Genomic DNA, 8030 nt, shown 5'->3' on the forward strand with positions numbered 1-8030 from the left:
GCTACAGAAAGCAATACACTGACTCACCCTTAATACCTCATGGCCAGTTTATGAACTCAAGATATTAAATGGGGCAGGGGATGGAATCAGTAGATCCCTGATTTGACTCCTAGCTAGCTATGTCATTCTTGGGAAGGCCACTTAATTTCCCTTCCCCTTCACTTGTCAGATAAGGAATGTTTTAAGTGAACCCCAAGATCCTACCTTCCCTAAGAGTCTGTAAAACCCTGAATCTATAGACAAGACCAAATAAAACACCCTCCTTTCCTATTTGGCACAAGTAGAAGTTTTACTCTAGGGAAACAGGCCCTCATGATGTGTAGGTCACAGAGAAATGTCAAGCAAATAAAAGGTTAGGGAAAAAAGAAATCAAAGACAGAAAGGGCATGTGCAATGCACCACAAGAAAACACTGCTTTTCTTTTTCTCCCTTTGAAGCTGATAGAGAAAAAGGCAATAAAATCCAAAACCCAACAATATCAACCAGAAATCACTTAGTCTGTTTTCAGATTCTGTTGCTACAGTAGCAAAAGAAAGTAGCCAACTCCTTCCTAGGGGCTCCTGGGTAGGGAGCATCCATCAAATCACAGACACACCCTCTATTCAAACTCGATTCAGCTAAAATGACTTTTTTATGAGAACTCATGAGAAAATGGTTGACTTCCAGCCCTTATGTTATCAGAGTTGTTTGACATTGAATTACATGGGCCCAGACTATAAATCTTGACTTCAGGCTCACATGCAAAGCATTTGATGTGTCTGGGAACCTGCTGAAGAAAGAAATTAGCTGTAAAACAAAGTAAAATGCCTGTTCCCATGGGAAGACTCTGCAGGACTGCTAATAGATCATGTGTTCGTTTGGAAGACACTTGTTCCTTTGGTCAAACAGCAACTAATATTTTTACTTTCCACTGCCTTGAACAGGAAATATGGTGCTAAGGGCCGATAGACAGGGCAAGGCATTAGATTAATTACACGGTCAGTAAACATTTGCTCACCCATGTTTCCTAACGGTCTGAACACTTCCTGGTTAGAGATCAGGGATGCCACTGGCCTCTGTTAACTGTTTTACTCTTGTATAAATGTCTGGGAAGATGGAGTACATTTTCAGGAAGCCCCACAATGAGATGATGATGGGGGCACAGGGGAGCCAGGACTGTTGAAAGCAATCCCTACTTGCAACCTGTGCTGTGGCTGCCACAGTCCACTGCCCTCACAAGGACAGACCATCTGGAAACCTGGAGGGAGAGATTCAATAAGGTGATCTGATGTCATTTGGAAATTCTCTTTCCCTCTGGGGGATGGATTTTTTTTGAAAGAGAATATGTGTGTGTGTGCACATGACTGGGGATACAGGCAGGGGGAGAAAGAGAATCCCAAACAGACTCCCCTCTGAGTGGAGGATCAAACTTGGAGCTCAATCCCACAACCCTGAGATCATGACCTCAGCTGAAATCAAGAGTTGGATGCTTAACTGACAGAACCACCCAGGTGCCTCTGGGGGATGGTTATTAAATGGAGCTTCAGGTTCATTCTAAAGAAGAGAAAAGGCAAAGCATTCTGGGAAAGATAAATGGTAATCACATCAGAACACCTGCCATCTACTTTACTTGGAAATCTCTTCTTAGAGCAACTGCAAAGGATGGACAAAGACAATGCCTTCCTGGAGCTGTTCTTTAAAGCAATGTTTCTCCAAGTGTGACCCTGGACCAACAGCCAAGGCATCCCTTGGAAACTTGTTAGAAATGCAGAATCTGGGATGGTTGGGTGGTTCAGTAGGTTAAGTGTCAATTTCTTCAGGTGACTATGATGCCACTAAAGTTTGAGAATCCCTGCCATAAAAGGATGCTCATATACCTGCTATACAAATGGCACCCAAGACTGAGAGTCAAGCTTTCTGCTATAATCTATAAGGTTCTTATGATCCGGCCCAACCCATGTGTTGCAGTCATAAATGCCAGCTATACATACCTCTGCTAGGCCCAGTTTATTCCCTCTTTGAGGATTTTGCCAAGAAACTTCTCATGTCTGGCTCCTTAGCTCATTCAGTTTCCTGTTCAAATGTCACATTTTTCGTAAAGTAGTCCCCTACCACAGACACCCGTTTAAGTATCTGCCAACAAACACTGTCCAGCATTGTCCATGTAGCAACTTTCTAAGATTGGAGATAACTTTATGAGTTTGTTTCTATGTTGATGGCCCATTCAACCCCCCCACCCCCGACTAGAATATAAAGCTCCATAAGAACAGGCACCAATTCTTTATGCCCACTATACACTATGTCTAATAATACCCTCTACACTTCTAAAATGTGAGCATTCATGTCCTCTTCTCCCACCCCTTCTCAAAACCTATTCTCATTTGTCAATTATACTTCAGTAAAGGTGGTGAAAAACTCTATTCTTATACATTCTAAGTTATAAATCAATGTAAATGGAAAGGAGACAAAACATTTACATTAAGAGAAATGAAAAACAATTCAAATTTCAGGCGTCATTTGTTAAGTACTATGTGCCTTTTAGATACTGGGGAGGGTTAAAGGAGTCCCTACAATAGCGCAGTTTAGGCATCTAAAGAAGGGTCTGTAATGTTTTCCAACAGATGAGCTCTTGATTTAGACGTAGTTCCTTCTCCTTTACCATAAGCAGAAAGACCATCTTTACTATAAGAAATGTCATCTTTTATGAGGTAATAGGAAAGCCATCAAAGTTCAGTGTCTAAACTAATTTACTCTAGTTGTATCTTTATATTTTTCTCTCTCCCTATCTTCATATATCTTTCTCAAAGCTCAACACGGAAGCAGAAACTTGAACATGAAGAGGTGTGCATCTAAACAAGCCTTACGTGACCCGGAAGATCCAGAAGCTCCTTCACAACATAGCAGGCTATTTTATCGGCCTTTCAACAAAAGATGCCTGAATGGTATTACTTTTGCCTCCATAATGGTTTAAATGCTTCTAAGAGGCATTAGAGTCACTCGCTCCCTGTGGAGTTGGAAGAATAATGCACAGATGACAGTGCATTTAGTAAGAGGCAGACAATGCCCGTGGTTGCTCCATTACTCTGTCATCAGAGATATCAGCACTAGGCTGGGCGCTGAGCATTCGCCCATGTAGCCTGATATGAGTTCATGGAGCTGGAATTCAAAACACTAACCAGCTGTGGGAACCCAGTGAGAAGCCTGTCACACTGAATGGTATCCAGATTAGAGCTGTGAGAATTGGGGAAAACCCTTCTTGCTAAGTAAGTTTACTTCTTCAGTTTTCTCTCTTATTTAAATTTTTAATGTTTGCTACAATCCTGAACCTATAGCCATCCATTTGAATAATGGAATTTTTAAGACGACCCTTAAAAATATTTTTGAGGCAATCATGGAAATTATAATACTGACTGGATATTTGATGACCTTGTAATTATAATTTTTAGGTGTGATAATAGCATTAGGTTTATGTAGCAAAATACCCATAACTCTGTAGAGATGTGTGCTCAGAGGAATGTAGGGGTGGAATGAAATGAAGTCTGGAATTTGCTTTAAAATAATTCAGAAAAAAAGGGGATCCCTGGGGAAAAAAGAGGGAAAGGGAAAGATTAAACAAGTATTGCAAACTCTTAATAATTGCTGGATCTGGGTTGGGTTATGTCTGATCATCGGAATATTCTCTCTCTTTGTAAAAGTATGTTTGGAAATAAACATAAGAAAATTTTATGATAATAAAAGAAAAGAAATAATGCCAGACCAAAGGCAAAGTTATCTCTCAAGTAACATAAAAACGTCTTTTCAGCTAAGGGTTTTTTTTTCAAGGCCAGAAACTGTCAAATAAATGATCTACAAAATCAAAAAATGAGAAAGTCATGTTCTCAGGTGCTCAGGTCTTAAAAACATCCTTCTGTGGTATGTGTATTGGTAGGAGCAGGCAAAGAAGCTTAAGGAAAGAAAACAGAAATCAGAAATGGCACATTGTTTTATTTGTTGCTTGATAGTTCATGTAGTGGTCATAATGGGAATAGACCAAATGGATATTTGTGGGTACCAGGTTCTATGGTATTTTTTTCTCATAAGTCCTGGTGTGACTTTCAATTAACATTTCTATCTTTTAGTTTCCTCATCTATAAATCAAAGGGTTGCATGATAAAGAACTAAGATTTCTTTCAGGACTGAAAGTGCAAACTCCAGATTATATTAGCAAATCTCCTTCAGAAAAATGGGAGATTACAAATAAAAAGAAAATATCAAGTTCTGATATGACTTGGCAAATCAGGAGATGGCATGTTCATTAAGCCTCTATTGAATTCTCAACACAGAAAATTCAAGTGTAGCAAATTTTGCTGTTTAGAAAATCTAATTAGCAAATGAGGCAATATGGAAAATAAACAGGTTCTAAAGGCAATTTTAGCCACAGCCTAATTCTATTAAGAAAAAAAAAATCCATTAACTCAAATATTTTTACATTTCTTTTCTTAATACAGAAGAGAATGGATATAAATAACATTTGTGTATCAAGAAATTTCCAAAATAATTTTTGTTTCCTTCAAGTGTTTGAAAACATGTACGTTTCTAGTGAAATTAAACTGTTTGAAGTGGGAGGGTTGGCGGGGCAAAGATGGATTCATAAGGCCACCCAAACCATGCATTTATTTATGTTTTTCCCAGAAAAGGTTGGCAAGTGTTGGTGTTGCAAATACATGACTGATTTCAGAAAGATGCTCTACATAAAGGCAGCTCTTCATGTATAAAGCTAGAGTCCATTTTATCCCAGGGTCCTACTTTCTATGACTTGGTGTCTACCAGATTTCTTTCACTTCTGCTTTATTTGAAATTTGAAGTTAGTAAAATAAGTGGGGGGCGGGGGATTTAAGGTGCGTGAACCACACATCATCAAATGTGCAGCAGGATTGCTTTCTCTTCCACAGGGACAGTTACTGGTAGATCTCAATAATGAAAAAAACAAAGAAGTTGATTATAGAACTGTAAGATTTATATCATAAAAGGCTTAGGCGTCCTAGGTTTCATGTTTCAATAAATGTGTTTCACTCATTTACCTCTGCATTTAAAATTTTGCCCTTATTTTTTCATTCAAATCATCCTATTCCTTTCTAAGAATCAGACATGAAATATTGGGGAGGGGTGGTTAGGCAAAGGGAAAAAAAATCATATTATTCCTCTGACAAATTCTGGAAAGAAGAAAGAGAATTTTACTCATTACAGGGTGCTCTATTAACTGAGCTGTCATTTAGTACCAAACATAAAAACACAAAATAATGGCATCTATATTTGATATCTATTAAGAATTTTGTAATACTGTTGTGAGAAAATGATCACTTTTTTTCTGAGAAAAAATTTTAAAGATTTATTCTGACTTCTATATTGCCACTTTCTGATCTTCTAAGACCAGTTCTTTTATCCAGTCAGAAAACATTTCTCCAACTTTATAATGAACATTAAAGAAAGGAAGATAATTCAACATTTGTACATTTATTTTAAGGTAATCTTTGAGAACAGATGTGATTCCATGGCCATAATTATATTTAATTCCATCTAATTCCTATGTGAGAGACACCCCATAAAAGTTGTGAGCTTCAGGAAAATTGTTTTTGCCATCTGATAGGAGGCATTTCTTGATTCTTAGCAGTTCTACCATCAAGTCTAAAATAAGGAAATAGTGCGGGCTTTCTGAGGTATCTAAAGGAGAGTTTCTCAATGCTGCATCAGAATCATCTGGAGGACTTGGGAAACCACAGCTCTCACTTCCAGAATTTCTAATTCCAAAGTTCTGGCCTGGAACCTTAGAAATTGCATTTCTAAGAAGTTCCTGGATTATCTTAATATTGCTGCTGCTGGTTTGGAGACCATAATTTGATAACCAGTTATCTAAATATATGCAGCATAAGTGCTTGAATAACAGAAAACTATTAATTACTTCATTCAGTTCTGTGGAGCCTTAAGCCATCTAAATGTTTTGACTGGTGGGTAGGTAAGAAAGGAGCCTCCACCTACCCACTTTGGAATTGTTTTTTAAGATTTTATTTATTTATTCATGAGAGAGAAAGAGAGAGAGAGGCAAAGACACAGAGAAGCAGGCTCTATGCAGGAAGCCTGATGTGGGACTCGATCCCGGAACTCCAGGATCATGCCCTGGGCCGAAGGCAGGTGCCAAACCCCTGAGCCACCCAGGGATCCCCATCTCACTTTGGAAACCAAAAACTGAATGTACATTGTTCTCAGTATAAACAAAATTATCCTAGGTGTGAGCCTAGCTGTAGCACAGTGCAATCAACTCAAAATGAGGTAAGATATTGCTTAATTTTGAGTCTAAGGAAGCTCATTTGGTCACCATGTAATCCTGGCCATGCAGGTGCACAAAGCATCAAAAACTTTTTCGGGGAGTATTTTGATGTTTTGGATTGTCCCTTGACCCTGATTGTTACTAGCAGCACAATAAAACATTTAAAGAAATCTGAGATTTCAGGGTGTGATCTGAAGTTCTACCAATGTGACCTAAGCAAGTGAGGTTCACCACATCAGCTATGTGGACCTCTGTGGATGGTCAGTTCTGTCTCTATTACCTCTGGCTCCTTAAATGTCCTTGCTGGCCCAGGCATCGGCCTACGTCACTGAACCATTTGATTTGTCCCTCATAGTAAGGTGATGATGACAACAAGCATAAAGAAGTCTTTCAATAGTGATTTCCTGTATCTCACTTATCCCAGCTCAGAAAAATCTTGCCATTCAACTAAACTGGCGTCAGAGATACAGTGGGAAAAAGGAGCAGTGGGGGAGGGGAATACGTGGGGGGAGGAGGATCCTTTTCAAAAGCTCTCCCTGTGAGGAGACAGGAGCAGGAAGAGGAGGAGCCCAAGGCTGGCTATTTTTAAAATGAAATGCAGAGCCCTTTGGTCCTCTCTCCTGTTTCTATGAAGCCCCCAGAACAAAGGCATAAATCGCTGGGCAATTCATTCGGTCTGTATTTCCTCTGTACTCTCTTTAGTGAGCAAGTATAGTGAAAGCCATATGGGCAGAGATATGGGCCTTCCCTCAAAATCTGCAACTTCCTTTCACAAAGCTGTCTTCCATCAGGATCAAAGTGTCGCCTCCCAATGATGTTACTCATAAAGAGATCAGGAGAAAAGAAGAAAGAAAATTCATAATGGCCTGGGGTGGAAGTTGAGTCTTAACACAGGAGGGGACAACAGGATACCTACCCACTAGAGAGTATACAACTTGCACCCAAGGGGAAGGCACGGAGTCCCATGATGAAGTGGTCAATTCACTGAAGATGCAGATGGCATTTTAGCAGCCCTGTTGGCTCTCACCCCCAAAGGTGGGAGAAAGAATCACAATGCTGACTGGGCCAAGCTAATTGAAAGAAAGAAAAAACAAGCCCTGGTGTTGATACAGAAAAATCTAGGACAAGACAAAGGCAACTCTCAATTTACCTTCTGGCCTACTTACTCTTCCATTAAAAGGGGTGTTATCTGTACCAGAAAAGAGAACTGATGCCTGTGTTAACACTTGTCTCTGTTTTATTTTTAGGTTCTTTACTCAGAGAAAGGATAGCAAGGCCAGTTGGACCTCGGGCCTCAGACCACACTTGGTTTTCTCAGGTTTCCCTGCACATAAAGGCCCAAAATAATTTTCCATCATGACCTGGCCAGGAAATACAGCCAGGTCTCAGAGTGGCCACTGCAAATGGGCATGTGAGCTTGGTTATCTGTCCCCGGTGGGGTCTATATCACCATCTAATTTGATCTTCCTATCCAGCTGGTGTTTTTTTCTTGCTGAGGCAATGCTTCAGTATAAGAAAAATATACATATATATGTATATTGCATGTGTGTGTGTGTACATGTATATATTTTATATATTTCATATTAGTATATATTATATATGTGCGTATATATATATATATATATATATATATATATATAATCGAGATGATATGACAAATCTAAGAAAAAGTGAATAGTTCCAAGACCCAAAACATGGTCTCTGATGAAAATGCTAGCATAGTGATAGGTATTAGTAGTGGGAGGCC

The 8030-nt window shown here is 39.3% G+C and overlaps 1 long non-coding RNA gene across 1 annotated transcript; it reads left to right on the plus strand.

Moving 5' to 3' along the window:
* The first annotated feature begins 3038 nt into the window (after window positions 1–3038).
* Window positions 3039–7819, plus strand: LOC125753503 (uncharacterized). The gene is made up of 2 exons (XR_007405499.1): window positions 3039–3242; window positions 7531–7819. It is a non-coding gene; the product is annotated as an uncharacterized LOC125753503 (long non-coding RNA).
* The last annotated feature ends 211 nt before the right edge of the window (window positions 7820–8030 follow it).

This window comes from Canis lupus, chromosome 24, assembly GCF_003254725.2.
Source record: "Canis lupus dingo isolate Sandy chromosome 24, ASM325472v2, whole genome shotgun sequence".
Classification (NCBI taxonomy): Eukaryota; Metazoa; Chordata; class Mammalia; order Carnivora; family Canidae; genus Canis; species Canis lupus.